The 14,931-nt window shown below is 33.4% G+C and overlaps 1 pseudogene; it reads right to left on the bottom strand.

The window, feature by feature from the left end:
• Positions 1–2,546: 2,546 nt before the first annotated feature.
• On the bottom strand, positions 2,547–3,495 carry LOC120210053 (annotated as a pseudogene).
• Positions 3,496–14,931: the final 11,436 nt, after the last annotated feature.

Here is a 14,931-nt window from a genome sequence, read left to right as displayed (position 1 = left end):
AGGTGGAGGTGGAGAACAGGGAGATAAACGTCGTGGCATCTTTGTCGGTCGCCTATCTTACGGTGATGGTGGAGAAGAGGCTCGATGATGTGACATAATAGGTGATGGCTGTCGTTGTGGAGGTGTATAGCCGGGTCGATCAGATGATGGCTCTGGGTGAGGTGATAGCTCTGGGCGAGGTGATGGCTCCCGAATTGGAGGCTGCTCATCAACCGTTCCATCAAAAAAATGCTTACTAGCTTGCCACCAATCAGTGGCAAGCTCAGCTTCCGTGGGTGTCAGCCTCTGTAGAGGAGTGTTGGCCTCCTAGCAATATAAAAGCTCAAACAAAGTTAAACGTGTACTAGTAATAACTTGTTTATAAACATATGGTAGTATTTATGTTAACTTACATTATTTATTGTCGTATACCGTAGTAAATCTTCCCATTGCAAGGTCCGTTTCCTCTTCCAGGAAATAGCCCTGGGAATATTATTTGAAGTTTTTATTGCATATGTCTTCATGGCGGGAAAGGCATCAAATATCCAAATCTACAAACAATATAATAACAAACATTAGTAATTGTTAAATAATTACTTATAATTTTGGAAACATTATATAAAAATTCTTACCTTAAAGGCCCAAATAAAGCATGTCAAAGTGTATTTGGAACCATCGCCATGCAAACTTTTTCGATCATCCAAGGCGGACGATAACTTATTCCATGTAGCTTTCCATAAATACGAGCCCCACGGAAACAGGTTCCACGCATTTAGGTCTTCTACCAATTTGATTAGATCATTTGGAATAGGTTGTCTGGCCTCTCTGCCTAAAAGCCGGCATGCAAAAGAATTAGAAGGCATACTCGGACAACGTCGACGTCATCCATCCGAGTAAAACCATTTCTTATTCAATAATATCGTCAGGTCTTCCACGTGTAGATTCGGCCTCTCCAGCTCAGGAAAAACCCGGGATAACCATGATGGGCGGGTAATGTGTCTAGTGTACCGACCTACATTATCGTGTCCGAAGCGTAGACCGGTGATTAAGCAAAACTCCTCCCGCCCAAAACACGTATACGCCGGTGGAAAATCAAACCATATCTCTTCATCACGACGTTGTATAGTATCTGGTAGATCCCTAGTCATGGTTTGAAGAAATAGGTGTGTCAACATCGCATCTCCACCGGGATGTTGTACTTTCAGCCATGGCCCGAAGCAAGTATCCTCAAACATTTTTCTTTGTGCAGGTGAAAGCTTCGACGCAATTGTTTTGGCCAGGCTGACTTTATTTCTTAAGGTTAATTGAGCCGAATAAAAGTTCTACAAAAACAATAAACATACTAAGTTAAATATACCAAAAACTACACTGTGAAGATATACCAAAAACAATAATAAACATAAAGAGTAGTAGTTTATTCTTCAAACTTAAATTTGCAACACTGTAAATTTCTTATTTGTCTTTGTTTTTTGGTTGAAGTAATGCAATTCATTCAAGTTTCAATTTGCAGAAGAAGAATAGTTTCTGAAAATGAAAATCGCAACACGAAAATGACTATCGCAACGCGAATTTGACTATCGCAACGAGAGAATCGCAACGCGAAACTAAAATCGCGTTGCGATTTTCATTTCACATTGCGATTCTCGGTTGATTTAATAAGCAATCTAAGTGAAATTGTTAATCTATTATTGAAATTACCAGTAAACTTATCATCAATTTCAATATGAAAAACCTAATAATAATGTAAAAAATTTCAAAAAGAAAATAATTAAAAAAACTAACCATCGTTGGTTGATTTGGTTGATTTTCTATTTCTGATTGTGAGTGTGGCTCTGAAAGATGGAGATAGACGGATTTCGCCGGAGATGGGGACGGATTTCGTCGGAGATGGGTGAGAGAGTGAGAGATGGAGATGGGACTGAGTTGTGATTTTAGGTTTTAGGTTATGAGTTGCGATTACGGGATATACTGTGGACGGTTTAGTGTTCTAATATATTAATATTCGTGTTTGGAATTTAAAAATAAAAATACTTGGCCAGGATACTAATGGCGCTTTGAAAATCGCATTGCGATTATGTAAATCGCGTTGCGAAAGTCAGAATCGCGTTGCGAAAGTCAGTATCTCGTTGCGATTTTGTATTATCGCATTGCGATAGTAAGTATCGCATTGCGATTTTCCCAATTCGCGTTGCGATTTACTTATTCGCATTGCGAATTGGGAAAATCGCAACGACACTGTAGACCATCGCAACGCGATTTCCAACTATCCAACGCGAAATGCAACGCGAATTTACGATAATGGAGATCGCGTTGCGAATTAGCGATCGCATTGCGATTTTGTTGGTCATTTTGGCAAATCCGGAAAAAATTGATTAAAATCGTATATTATAAGATATTTTTGGTCACTGAGGATCTATTTATAAACTACATATATAAAACTAGTTGTCGTTTAAATTATAGCAAGGAAATGTAAATGATTACAAGCTAAAATAAACAAAAAACAAAAAAAGAGCTTCAGACGATGGTGTAAAACCAAAAAGATACCAAACTAAAGTAGGTTAAAAACATCACACGTCCTCCTTATTTACTCAAAGAGGACATGAGGAAGGGTCCCAAGGCATGGCATCAGGTGAGATCTGGCAATTGAGTTGAGTGGGACGTGCTACACCATAAACAGCCATGGACATGCCGGTAGTAGAGCTCGATTCGGCTGCTCCAACAGCCCCACCACCGCCACCAACGTTATCGTCAACACATGACAAGGTTTTCTTATGGTGGTCATCATTACCACTTTCACATGGTAGCCTATGAAACGCAGAGCTTACAAAAGTAGCAGCCACGACAATCACCTGCGTTACTGACATTACTTTCCCTCCTACCATCCCTCCAAATACTTTCCCTTGTGCACCCGCAAGAGTTGCACCAAAACAACACGACAGATTAGACGACAAGGAACTAGGAGTTGGATAGCTTGACGACGAAGATGATTGAGGTGTTTCGTTGGACGAAGATAAAGAAGTAGATGCAGTGAATGAGCCAGACAAACCGAGTAGAGTAAAGGGTCCTTGAAGAGAGAATGCACGCGCTTGCGCAACAGGATGGCGAAGGGTGACGTTTGATACAGAGCCAGTTACACTGATAATATTAATACCGACACGGTTTCTACGAGCATAGCTGATAATAGCATCAATGATATCGGAACCAGCGGAGATCTCCAGAATCACCGGTTTCATAGCTAAATCATTGTCTCTGGTTATAACAGTGAGAGGTTTGGGCTTGTTTTTGGACCCTGAGGCCTACCTCTAGGCTTCCTTGCAGAATTCTCGGATGACGACGGAGTCTGTTGGCGATGGCGATCAAGGGTAATAATCATGTTGCTAGGAGTTTTAGAATAGGAAGAAAAGTCAACGCATCCGCCAGGAGAAGCTGGGATACTCCGAGGGCTGTGCGCAGATGTGTCGTCATCGCAGATGTGCGGTTGAGAAAGTGAGATAGCTCCGCTGTAATCCGTCATTATGTGGGAGCTTACGACTATATTGTGAGAAAAGGTTGAAGAAATTAACGGTTTCTTATAGTTTTTATACACATTGTAAGTACAGTAGGTGGGACCTGTCAAAATTTATACAATGATTATATTTTTTATTATATTAATACTTATACAACCAAAAGTAAAATAAAAATAAATATAGATATATGTAATTTTAGAGTCTATTTTATTATCTTTTAATCATATAAGATCTTAACTAATATTGCATATTTTTAAAATCTAAATCTAAACTTTTAAAACTTAACATAAAATCATGTTATAAAAAATTATATATTTTTAGTTAGATAATTTTAAATTATATTATTTTCATTTAATATATGGGAATTTAGTAGAGAAAATAAAAAGGAAAGCGGCAAATGTGTTGTAGATTTCGGCTCCTTCTGAGAAGGCCTAATAGTAACTGGGCAGAAAAAATCATAGGCTTTTCATGGGTTTAGCTCCAAAGTTTTTCTTTTCCTATTATCAGTAGTAAATATGTTAAATTTAAAAAATGATTCTTAGTGTTTTTTTCAATGAATGTGTTTTTATTAAAGTCATGTGAATACTTATTTAAAAAATAATAATTAGAAGGCTATTTTTATAATGTTCTATAAAATATTAAAACACATAAAGTTTTTTATAATTATATATGTTATTTTTAAAAAATATTTTTTAAATTACATTAATGTTTGATTAATTAAATAAATTTGAAGTTGAGACTTGAGAATGAAAAATCAAAATCGTTTTTTTTTTCATCTTGAATCCATTTTCTAAAATAAGTGATTTTCAAAAGTTGAGTTTGAATATATTTTTACTCTTGGCTTGCCTACAATATGCTTTCCATTACAGATGCTATATATTGAGCAAACCATGCATCTTTCATTTTCCAAACAACCTGCGTGAAAATCATTGCTAAACTTGCTCTTTTTTTTCCTCGAAGAATAAAGGGAGTATATCTTCCGCCCCATTATTTGTTCTTCAATCAAGTTTATTCCCACATGATCTCTGCGTTATTGGGCAAAACTTAATAAACGTGTAAACAGAGAGAGAAAGAGAAAGAAAAAAAAAACATTGCAGATATTAAAGCAAGAGTTGCCACGACATATTATACCAAACAAAAAGCTTTTCAGCTTAGCAAGACAACAACACAGATGGAAGAAAAAAAAGAAAGTAGCACAAGGATAAATGTAAAAGCACTTGGTGGTTTCTGCTTAATTCGAAGAAGGTTTGGTGGTTGCAGAAGGGTTATTTTGAGGAGTCGGCAGGGAATGGTTCCCGGAAGAGTAATCCTGATGAAGAGTAGTGGATGGATTTTCAGAGGCGAGCGTGGTTGAAGCATTAGAGCCTTGACGACCGTATGGAGTGGAAACTGGTTGGGAGGAGAAGCTGGATTTCGGTGGCTGCTCCTCTCCTTCCCATGTTAGGTCCTGTGGTAGGACTCGAGAGGCTTGGCGTCTGTGGCGAGACATTGTCTGTGTATTCTGGACCTAACTGCCTTTAATTTTGAGTGCTTTCACCTCCGCTGCTCAGTATTATATATACCAGTCTGGAGTGGTACGTTTTTTTATCTGAATGTTTGATACACTGATATACAGTTAATAAATTATATAATAACACTTATTTAATCTAATAACTTAATTATTCTATATTCAAAATATAATAGAAAATTAAAAGAAAAAGGAATATCCCATTTTTTTTTACCGTTCACAAGTAATATGTAATAAGAAATATATTTAGTGAGAGCAAATTTAGTGCGTGGTGGAGCTTGAATCATTGATGCATGCTCCGTACACAACAAACCACCAACATTTCTCAGTCTTAATTGAAATGTCACTCTCCATTTCATATCAATAATCTCTCTATCATACCATTTTTATCCTTAATTACTTTGTTTTTTATTTATTTAGTCGTTATAATATTAATAAAAATATATTATTTAAATCTAATATTAATTTATAATATTTGATTTCTCATGTAATTTAGGTAATTATTCAATTCTATTGACTGAAGTTTAAACGATTCATGACATTTTTATACATATATGGAAATTAATATTTTGGAGAATTCTATAACAAAAGAGTGTTTGTACAAGGCACGGATACAAAATTTTATGTTAAAAAACTAATTTAGAAAATTTAAAAAGGAACAAACTTATAAAATTCTAGGGATGAAAACTGTTTTTTAATAAAAATATATAAAAATCTAAAATATATATTAATTGTTTTATTTGTAACCCCCTTAGACCAATGAGGGTGACCCGATCCGATCCGAGGTGTCACATTAGGGTCACCAGAGCGACCTACCGTAAAAATCCCAGAAAAATTAAACTTTTTGTTAAAACGCTTAAAATAATAAAACAATTTATAAATACAACAGTAAAATTTAACAATGTTCATAAATAAAACAGATTTCAAACTCGTATATAAAACAAAACATAACCTACATGCCTCTAATCACATATATCGTACTCTGCAAGCAACGCCGGTGGAACTCTCTTACTGACGTCGATAGTTGCACTGGTTTGATTCATTTAACCTGGAAATGTGAGTCAATGAGTGAGCTTTGGAAAGCTCAGTAATACAAAACTACCAGATGAACCCGAAGGAAATGCAGGTAAATGGAAAGCCATAACATTTCATTGTTGATTCAGATGTATACATATTTTTATGCTAAGCTGAGGTCCCACTGATATCACATGTTGTAAAAGACAAGAAGCTTCCAGTTCAGAGTAAACATTCGGAGGACTAGGTTCAGGAGATCATAACAGGGTATCTAATGTGTTCTCACAGAACCAGTGAAAATGTACAATTTTTTTAAAACAGTAACAATTTAAAACATATTTTTCAAAAGCCATAGTAAAGCCCTCCAACCGATCGCCAATATGCAATTTCCCAGAACTGCATCCATAACGACTTACCCTAGGCCCAAAAGGGCGTATGAGCCAGCCTAAGGGAGCACCTTGGGTCCGTAAGGTCTTACCCTAGCCGAAGCGTAGGTGCCCACCTGAGGGTGTGCCCTCAGGTCCATAAGGCCTTACCCAAAAGCACATAGCAGTGGTTTATCCCTAAGGGAGTGCCTTAGGGTCCATAAGATCTTACCACTAGGCACATGAGCCAACCCAAGAGTCGCATTAGGTCCATAAGGAATTACCAGTCGGTGCTGAACCTATACAAGGAATTACCAAAAGCAACTGAACCTGCCAGTGTCTTCAGTCATACCAGAGTCCCAGAGTACCCCGTATAAAAATAATTTCAGTCCATAAATAGAGATCATAAATAAGAGCAGAGATCATAATCATATCAGAAATCAGAGATCAAAACAGATATCAAAGTTCAGAACAGAAATCAGAGGTCAACCTGTATTTCAGATAATAGAGACATACTTTTAAAATCAGAGAAAACATCCGTATGATCAGGGAACACATTAGAGGCTCAAGATATTATTCAGAGGTACTTGATAATCTTATCGGGAAGGAAAACACGGATCTTCAGTATACCGATAGAATGCCAAAATTTATAATCACTATCGAAAAAGTTTATTAGCCGATATAATCATCATTTATCTAGAACATGGTTTATTAGGATCATATAGTATTCATATATTTTTTTCGTAGGTATTATGTAATCAGAAAGGTATTTAGAATCCTTTGCATCAAAGTTACTTGTGTTTTTAGTTATAATAGAAGTGATTCCATTATTCAGGAAAAAGAGGCATTTTGGGCATTAAGTTCTTAGTGTTGAGCTGATAAAGGAGAAACAAATTCAGAGCATTTACGATTTGTGTCGATCTACCGGAATATCTAGTTAACTCGAGCTGGATAACTCCCAGCACTAATGCACGTCAACCGGCCAATTCATTGCACTTCCAGGGTATTCACTCTTTAATACCAACAACTCTTGTCTATAAATCAACTTCAGAATCATTGTTGAATGTCTTAGGGAGACGAACAAATATTTCAATGGTCTTTATTTCATTTCTACATTTCAACATATCAAGAAATGTCGACGTGATTGATTCGTGGTTCATAACTCTTAGGGACAATACATCATGTAAGTTCATCAATATTTCTAGACTTATCTAAGTAACTCACTTTATCCTAAGTCATTGAAGTTACTTGGGTCATTTAGTAGTCAAGTCTACCTCGATCACTTTGGAGTTTCCAGAGTAATTCAGTCATTTTTGAAATTCGTATACATATAGTTCTTCCATTCAGTTCAACTAGATCTGTAACACCCCCAACCCGTATCTGACCCGGATACGAATCTGAGGTGTCACATTGACTAGTTAAAGCACATACTTTTATAAAAGAAACCATAGAAAATTTAAAACTTCTATTTTATAGAGTAATTCTTTTACATAAACATGTTTAAAACCTTAACTGACTCCATCAGAGCGTACATATTTAATGACTTAATTACATGCCAACATACCGAATTACATAACAAAACATACTTTACAAAATATTTCTGATCTGAACTTTGTGCGGAGATATGCTGCTCTACGGATCCGAAAATTGATCTTCTGACTTATCCACACCTACGTGTAAAACATTTACACGCTAAGTCATAGACTTAGTGAGACATGTAAAAACATAAAGTAAACTAACAAATGCATGAACATCCCATGTAACACATATTATACTTATATACCTATTAAACCCATCACTTACCGGTTTATCCTTACTTATTTCCTTATCATTGATTCAATTCCATCATATGAGCATATATTGAACATAAACATATAATATAACTTCAAACACAACAATACATGGATAATTACTATGATCATATCATACATAACCATATCACATCTCATATCACTATTACCCATATACACTTGTTACCATTATTATCATATGATCCTAACTTATCACTTATACATATTGCATATCACATGTACCATTTCACGAGAAACACACATATCATTATATCAAATTATTGTTTCTTTTCAAAGCTTATGCACACTATTGAGAACTTAAGGTATGTGAGTACATAGAGATTGTGCACAACGCTGTCACCACAGCTCGTATAAATCCCACTAGGGGCACGTAGAATTTGTCCTGAAGGACCACGTAGATGTCCCGAAGGACCACATATAACATATATGTCCCGAAGGACCACTATGTCCCGAAGACCACGTAGACCCTCGACTCTTGGCATGCCAACTATACCTATAGCTCTCATAACACATGACATGGGCATTATCTTTTACCTCATTACACATTTACATATTCGCATCACATAGTTCTTTCACATAGCTCTTTATCACTTTTCATATGATCACATAGTCACGTATTTTACTTTCACGTAGCATTTTCCCATGAAATTCACATTATTCATCCTTTTCACACATGGTCACATCACATAGTTCTTTATTCCATTTCATATAGTTCACATATATTTTTCTCATATGCATACTGTAACACCCTTAACCCGTATATGTCTCGATATACGAGTTAAAGATGTCACATTAAACTAAAAATATTTACTAAACTGAAATTTCCGTAAAAATTTGTTTCTTTTGAAAATACTCTTATTTTAACTTTAAAAATCTATTTTAAAGTATATTTCAGATTATAATTTATTTCTTTATTACAGGAAAATAAATTCATTATTTATTCAGTAATTTTACTAAACCATGTCTTTTCCTAAAACCTTTTAAAAACATAATAATGTAATAAATTCTTGCCATGCATAGTTACCGATAAAACTAAACTAAGTAAAATAAACTAAAATAGTTCTAGTTTACTATTACAATTTATTTAAAATAAATACGATAATTAGAAACTACTGACATAATTATACATGCCACTATAAGTCAAAAGAAACATCATAGATGTCTTACTGATACTGATGATATGTATGTCTTTCCAAAAGATGCTCCGATAGCTCCTTACTAATCGTACTTATCCTTACTAGAACCTACGCATGAAAATCATCACGCGCTAAGTATAACTTAGTGAGACAGTAATACTAAAGGTGAGAATAATTAAATAAAATATCAAAATATATAAAATCATTAAAATAAAACAGACTGAAATTCTTTAGAACATTCAAACCAGATATCTCATGTTGAACTTTATCATAAACCTGAAAATAATCATCTGATAATTTTCACAAGATCATAAATAATCAGATCAGACATAATAATCAGTTCATAATTCTTTGTAGTCAGACACTTTTCAGAACTTTCTTATTTCATTTTTATAGCCCAAAGTATATTTTAAGAGAATATAAGATACGTGAGTCAGACGAGTGTGCGCAATACAGATCTCAGATCATCAGAGTCAGAACATATAAGCACACACAATGCTATAACATCGGAAATAACAATATGCACACCAAGTGCATTCAGACCATAATATATATACTAGTGTACACTTTGGTACACCACAGTATATCAAAATCAGAACATATAATCACTCCAGCTCATGGCATCCCAATTGTACCTATGACTCTCCATATAACATACAGTGGGCTTTTTAGTCATTTCGTAATCATTTGATAAAAAAATCATATCATAATCAGAAATATATTTAATTCACATTCGTAAAATATGACATGGGCAGTTCATACCCAAAATCATTCATAAAACTTATTAATAATATTACGGATATACTTCCATAGTCAAAACATAATTCATATATTTGAAATACTAATGTGAGGTTGACTTATCGCAAGTCATCCTCGATCAAATAATTAAATAAATAAACTGCACTCACCTTTGCCTCACTACAGAACTTGTATACGATAATACTAGTCACAAGCTTTGTCCTTTCCTTTCAGATCGTTCGGATTGCTAGTTTTATTATAATCTGACAATACCAAATTATAACACAAAATATTTAAACTACATATTAGTATCATTCTAACAAAACTCATTTTTTTGACATTTGAAAATCTATAGAATAAAATCGATAACTAAATCGATATCAACCTAACTCATAACTCCATTATAACTTCAAACACATATTTTGAATTCTTTCTAAAATTCAACTCAACTTTTCCTTTAATTCATAATGGTCCTTCGCCATTATGATAATTGTACATTAATTACTAAAATTTCAGCACTTGAATAAAATACCCAAATAATACTTCTTCATTTAAGAACTTGTAAACAAGTCCCCAAAGTTTTGAACCTTTCGAATTCCACCATCTAAAAATTAAAATGAATTCTTTTAGAATTCTTCTCAACATTTCCAATTTATTCAAAATGGTCTATTGCCATTTAACTTCAATTCCAAGCATCCAAAAATAACTCAATATTTAAACATTATTCTTCATCTTCTAATCCATTTCAACTTAAATTCTAAAAATTTCCATATTCAGACAACTTGTACTATCTTTAAAGAATCATTATTCTGTACTGATATACACACTGGAATTTAATTCCGTTTCTTCCATTGAAAAATAAACTCAAATACGAATCTATCCATATAAAGAAATCATTCTAATTCATTCTTTACAATTTATGGTGAATTTTCAAAGTTGACTGACAGAACCTGTTTTGTGCAAATCTGCTGCCCGTTTTCTGACCTTTCCTCTGTTAAAAAATCATATCTTTTTTGTACACCTTTAAATTTTTCCCCGTTTGTTTTAAACAAAACTATATTGATATAAGAACATAATATATAAAAATCACCTCCAAATAAGTTTTATAGAATTTCTGGTGAATTTTCAAACTCACTGCCAAATTCAAAATCTAAACTGTTTTCATTAACTTCATCCTTAAATTCTTCATCAATTCTTACAACCAATTCTTTAAAATCACTTAACTCTTCAAAATACCTAAAACACAAGACTCTTCATCAACTCAAGATGAATTTAAACATAAACCATAACAATATTTATGTCAAATGAAAGAGAATTTCATGTAGGTTATTTATCCTTAATAACCTAACATAAAATTCTAATAAAAATAGACCAAAAATAAAACTAGAGTTCTTACCTTTTTGAACTTGAAGTTTCGGTCTCTCTGGAGAAGAAGAAGCTGAGCTTTTCTTCAATTTACTAAACATTATCCCTTAATACGCTTGTCACTACATAATATAAATGAATTTAAAATTCATTTAATCCACTTTACCATTTTGCCCTGAATAAAACTTAATAATTTCATCCATGCCACTTATGGCATCATCACTTACATCATCAAATTCAGAAAATATCTTAATTCTAATTTTTCATGTTTATCCTTGTAATTTTTGAAATTTGCAATTTAGTCACCTAATTCCAAAATTTTGGCTTAACATGGAAATTCGACCTTAATTCCATTGATCCATGTTAAATTTCACTTTTCTAAAATATATAAATAATATTTTCAACCTTTATCTAGATCCTTCACATTTTTTTGAAATTATGATTCGATCTGATTATATCATATAATATCAGAATTAGACTCATCGCAAGTCTTAATTCCTTAACATAACATACACTTATGATCATGTACTCACCTGGTCTCAATAAACCCTCTTAATCTCTTATTTCCATGCGTATCTTACTCGGTCGACCTATCCGAACTTTGCTTTCGATTGATGTCTACACAATCATATATATATATATACACTATCAATATCCAATTAATATACTTTAATCTATCATTTCATAGACTGAATAACGATTTATTTCATTTCCCATTGAAGTGCATTGGTGCATTCTATAGTGCATCGATGCATTCTTTAATAGGTGCATCGATGCACTACCATGCATCGATACACAAATTACATTCGATGTTTCCATTTTAAGGGGATGCATCGATGCACTCCTCATGCATCGATGCACCAACTGTACTCGATGTTTATTTACTTGAGAGTGCATCGATGCATCTTCACAACCCAAAAATACATTTTGAGCCCGAAAATTCTTACTTTGACCTCAAATTCTACTTATTAACCCCTCCTTATGCCTTAAAACTTATCTATACATATATAAACCTTCTTATAACGCTATAACACTTTACCATCTCCCATAATCCACCATAATTCTTGAATCAAAGAATTTCATTAAATTTTCCATGTGTTCTAAATTCAATTCTATCACCTTTAACTTCTTAATTAACCCATTGACAAGTCAAATCCATCTTTAAAACTTCAAAAACCTCTTTATATCAAGAATTCATTTCTCAACCCTTAATCAAATTTCCTTTCAAATTTTCTCTGCTTAATGTTTTAAGCTTATATACGCTTACCTTAAGCTTATATAATACCCAAATATTCCATCCCAACTTATAAATTCCAGAATTTAACCAAATTAAATCAACTTACCTTTGGGAGTTGAAGCCACGAGAGAAGAAGAAGAAAGAAAGAAGATAAGCTTCTGAAGTTTTTTCCCCTTTCACACGTGTTATCTCCCTAAATAAGGGAGATAAAATATCTTCCAAGCTAAATTACCATAATACCCTTATAAATCTCATATTTACCCTTTTATCCAATAATGAAATATTCTTATTAAAATTCTTGAACTTTTAATTTTTCCTAAATTATCCCCAAATTTAAAAAATTATCATTTTAGTCACTGACCCAGATTTCAGAATGTTACAAATCTCCCCCTCTTTTAAAGAAAATTTGTCCTCGAATTTTCACTTTACCTCAAATGAAACAATCCTTTATAATACTCAACAATTCGTATCTTACCCTTACTATTAACCTTATACTCATATACAATTCTCCTTCTATACTCAATATATATATATATATATATATATATATATATATATATATATATATCTTTCTTACTTATTCCATAAACAACCTTCATACAACTTATTTACTTGGAAACCATATACTATTAATTCTTAATAATTCATTATTTCTTATTTCTACTCAAATCTATTAAAACCAAACCATTTTACCACGATATCGAAATTTACCTGCCAAAATCTCTGGGTCATCAAAATATTCATCAGTCCTTAAATTATAAACTTGTGTAGTTGGTTGCATATCATGTTAAGTGAATTACTCAGACTGATTCCAACATATCATGAGTTGGAAAATCCCATTCCCTATTTTTCTTGGATGAAGAAGAGCTCGATGAAGCACCCATCCTTTTAGACTTCTGAACTCTCTGTTCTTTAAATCTTTCATTCTGAGCTCTCTCTAGAGCTTAAGCTCGATTTACCACTTCTTGAAACGATGACAAATTCAAGGCTATCAGCAACTCTCTTAGCCTAGGGCGCAAACCCTCCACAAACCAGTCACATACATCCTTCTCAGTCGGAATAAGCTCAGCAACAAAACAACTTAACTTATTAAACTCACATTCGTATTCATACACTGTATGATTCCCTTGCTTCAAATTCAAAATTCTTGCTTCATTTGTCTAATATATTGGTCACTAATATACTTATGATTGAATTCTTCCAAGAAGAATAACCAAGTCACTTGATTACTTCTTAATCTCATGGTGACATTAGTCCACCATATTCTAGCTTGTCCCCTTAACAAAGAAATTATTCCATCTAATTTCTCCATATCAGAACAATGGAGCCCTTCCAACATAATCTTGACATCATTCAACCAAAGATCCGCAGCAACCGGATCTTCTTCAGCTTCACCTTTAAACTCAGGTGCTCCTAAACCTTTCAATTCCTTAGCTATATTCATTCGAGGAACTGAGGGCGCAGAGGGTTGAAAACGCGACAAAACAACATTTAACCCTCAACATCATACTCATGACTCTATCAGATCATAAACTTTCACTTTTTATTGGCATGTACACCTTTTCAAAATACTTTTGATTTTGGTTTAAACCTAGAATCGGCTAAACCTTAGCTCTGATACCATTAAATGTAACACCCAACCCGTATCCGACCCGAATACGAATCCGAGGTATCACATTGACTAGTCAAAGCACATACTTTTATAAAAGAAACCATAGAAAATTTAAAACTTCTATTTTATAGAGTAATTCTTTTACATAAATATGTTTAAAACCTTAACTGAATCCATCAGAGCGTACATATTTAATGACTTAATTAAATGCCAACATACCGAATTACATAACAAAACATACTTTACAAAATATTTCTGATCTGAACTTTGTGCGGAGATATGCTGCTCTACGATCGAAACTTGATCTTCTGACTTATCCACACATACGTGTAAAACGTACACGCTAAGTCATAAACTTAGTGAGACATGTAAATACATAAACTAAACTAACAAATGCATGAACATCCCATATAACACATATTATACTTATATACCTATTAAACCCATCACTTACCGGTTTATCCTTACTTATTTCCTTATCATTGATTCAATTCCATCATATGAGCATATATTGAACATAAACATATAATATAACTTCAAACACAACAATACATGGATAATTACTATGATCATATCATACATAACCATATCACATCTCATATCACTATTACCCATATACACTTGTTACCATTATTATCATATGATCCTAACTTATCACTTA

The sequence above is a fragment of the Hibiscus syriacus genome, unplaced genomic scaffold (genome assembly GCF_006381635.1).
Source record: "Hibiscus syriacus cultivar Baekdansim isolate YM2019G1 unplaced genomic scaffold, ASM638163v2 tig00000715_pilon, whole genome shotgun sequence".
NCBI classification, from domain to species: domain Eukaryota; kingdom Viridiplantae; phylum Streptophyta; class Magnoliopsida; order Malvales; family Malvaceae; genus Hibiscus; species Hibiscus syriacus.
Note: the sequence above shows the minus strand (reverse complement) of the source record. Positions and strands in the feature narration are given on the sequence as shown.